Raw genomic sequence first — 2589 nt, 5'->3', positions numbered from 1 at the left:
ATCGACACGGTACATCCCTACTTGACCTTCACCTCGCCGTCAACCACCGCCTCCAAGCTCCACACCTACGCACTACAGGGCAAGAGACATGTTGCACAACATAACTCAACACAACACCTCCAGTTATCCATTAGCGTAATCAAGCATATATATATATATATATATATATATAATATGACTTAACCGAGAAAGCCTCAAACCTTTCACACATGTGTCAATCATTCATCACACACACATGGGCACATCTGCACCATGTGTTCATAGTAGTCTCTTTAAGAGTAGTTCTAATGTTAAAAAACCACAACTAATTTCTATGCTTGTCAAAGTATGTAGACACTACACACAAGAATCATATCTTTAATGGATTATTCTTTTAAAATATTTTTTTTCCAATCACATGTTTTCCCTCTCTAATATTTACCAATCAGGAGAGATTTACCTTACTTTTGTGAGAGAGCCAAATCAGCTCGCTCGATGAGGCAAGGCAGAGTCACTAGGGAATCAAGCAACTCTTTACTTTCTTGTACCCTTTTTTCATGTATATGTACATAGTACGCCAACACTTATCAGCTTCTTTAATAGGGCTTAGAGCGCCTTTGACCAAAGAAATCTATCTTCACAGGCCTAAAAAGAATCTAATTTTACAATATAATAACAAAATTACTCCTTTGCAATCGCCTAAAATTTTGCTTTTCCCTCAGTCACCCGCTTCTCCACGCTCTTCCTTCTCAACTCTAGCGGGCGGTTAGGTGGCAGGTGGCCCACTCTTCTTCCTCAACTCCGGTGGGTTTAGAAGGGGGTTCGGGGAAGCCAGACCGGCTAGGTGGTGGCGACGATGAGAGGGCGGCGGTGGAGGCGCTCGGGATAGGTCGGGGCAAGGACGTCCATGGGCAGAGCTCGGTGTGGATGAAGGAGGAGGGAAGGGGAAGAAGGCCGCGCCACGGGCGCATTAGGTTTTCACGAGAGCTCTGTGTCGCGGCAGGGCGGTGGGCGGCGGTGAGATGAGGATGAGGATGAGGGCGCAGCTACCAACGAGGCAGGCAGAGGTGGGAAGCGAGGAGGAAGAAGATGCAGGTGGGGTGCGGTGAGGCACACTCGGGTGTGGCGTAGCGGTTGAAGATGACTGACAGCGTCATTCACCTGCTGCCAATGCATACCCATATAAGAATGCATGAAACTAGCATTTTGTGTTTGACAAAGTTTATATAAAAATATCATATATATTGAAAACAAATAAGTGTAACTTTTTTTATTTTCTATTTTAAATCTTGTGTTATATGTATGGATACACTTATGAATTGAGTCAAACTTTAGATAGTTTGGCTAAATATAGAAAACTGAAATTATATTCTTTTTTCAGGAAAGAGCCGTCAGCACTTGGGTAGGACGTGATTCTTAATTAGGTCGTCCAGATTGGTCAATCCCTGCCGCCAGGCTGCGTGGGCCGAATGGCGGCCTCCTTCCACTCGTTCGCCCTCTACTTCGTCTCCCTGCCCTTGTCGATGGCCATTGCCTCTCGTATCGTTGCCTCCAGAGCCTCCCGCTGCACGTCGCCGTCGACCTCCATCCCCAATCCCCACTCGGTGCATGCGTACCGACGATTGGGCTATTGCTCCACAAAGAAGGGCTAGCACAGCATCGGCACGCCCGCGCTGAGGCTCTCCGTCATGGAGTTCCACCCGCTGTGCATCAGGAACACCCCCACCACCCCATGCCACAGCACCGGCTCCTGCTCGCACCAGCTCGCTAGGCGGCACCTGCCCTTGGTGGACTCCACGAACTCGGGTGGCAGCATGGCGGTGTCGCCCTTCACCAGGTCGGGCCGAATGATCCACAGGAAGTCGCAGCCGCTGCTCGCCAGCCCCCACGCAAACTCCACCAGGTCCTGGTTCGACATGGTGGTGATGCACCCATAGTTCACGTACACCACGGACCAGGCCACCCTACCGTCCAGCCACCATAGGTTGGTGTGGTCTTCCTTCTAGAGGTAAGCGCGGACCGTGTCGAGCATGGCGGTGGCATCGACGACGCCAGGGTCAGGGATGGTGGTAGCCAGCCGCTCGAGGAGGAGACTGAGCGTGCCGATGGTGTAGATGGGGGGTAGGATGGCGCATATGGTGTCTAGCCCCGTCGGGTCAAGCTCGTCAAAGGTGTTGAGGATGACAGCGGTGGCGGTGTTTGCGCGTGACCTCGTGCATCATGAAGTCGAGCAGGATGTCACCGCGCTGCATGGTTTAGATGAAGCTCAGGAAGTCCCTGAGCTGCATGTGTGTTGGGGTTTAGTCCCACATCATGTAGCAATGGTGGGGGAGCACAACATATAAGGCAGAAGAAGCCCCCACCTATCAGGCTAGTCTTTTGGGTTGAGTAAGGCCCAAAGGCATTATATGTTGTTGCTCTAGTGGACCTGGGACCTGTGGGAGCGCAGGCTCGTGGTAACGAGCCGGGCCGGCTGTAAGCCAGCTCTAAGACCATGAACTCGGTGGTCACCACCGGTTCCAACAACTGGTATCAAAGCCCATGGTCAGAAAAGCTAAACCCGATAAAAAAATCTCGAGCATCACATATGGCGGGGGCACCCCGATGTGT

At 51.1% G+C, this 2589-nt stretch overlaps 1 pseudogene; it reads right to left on the bottom strand.

Annotated features, from left to right (window-relative positions):
• Nucleotides 1-1627: 1627 nt before the first annotated feature.
• On the bottom strand, nt 1628-2267 carry LOC136474091 (UDP-glycosyltransferase 85A1-like; annotated as a pseudogene).
• Nucleotides 2268-2589: the final 322 nt, after the last annotated feature.

The sequence above is a fragment of the Miscanthus floridulus genome, chromosome 8 (assembly GCF_019320115.1).
Source record: "Miscanthus floridulus cultivar M001 chromosome 8, ASM1932011v1, whole genome shotgun sequence".
In the NCBI taxonomy this organism is placed as follows: domain Eukaryota; kingdom Viridiplantae; phylum Streptophyta; class Magnoliopsida; order Poales; family Poaceae; genus Miscanthus; species Miscanthus floridulus.
This window is presented reverse-complemented; position numbering and strand designations above follow the sequence as displayed.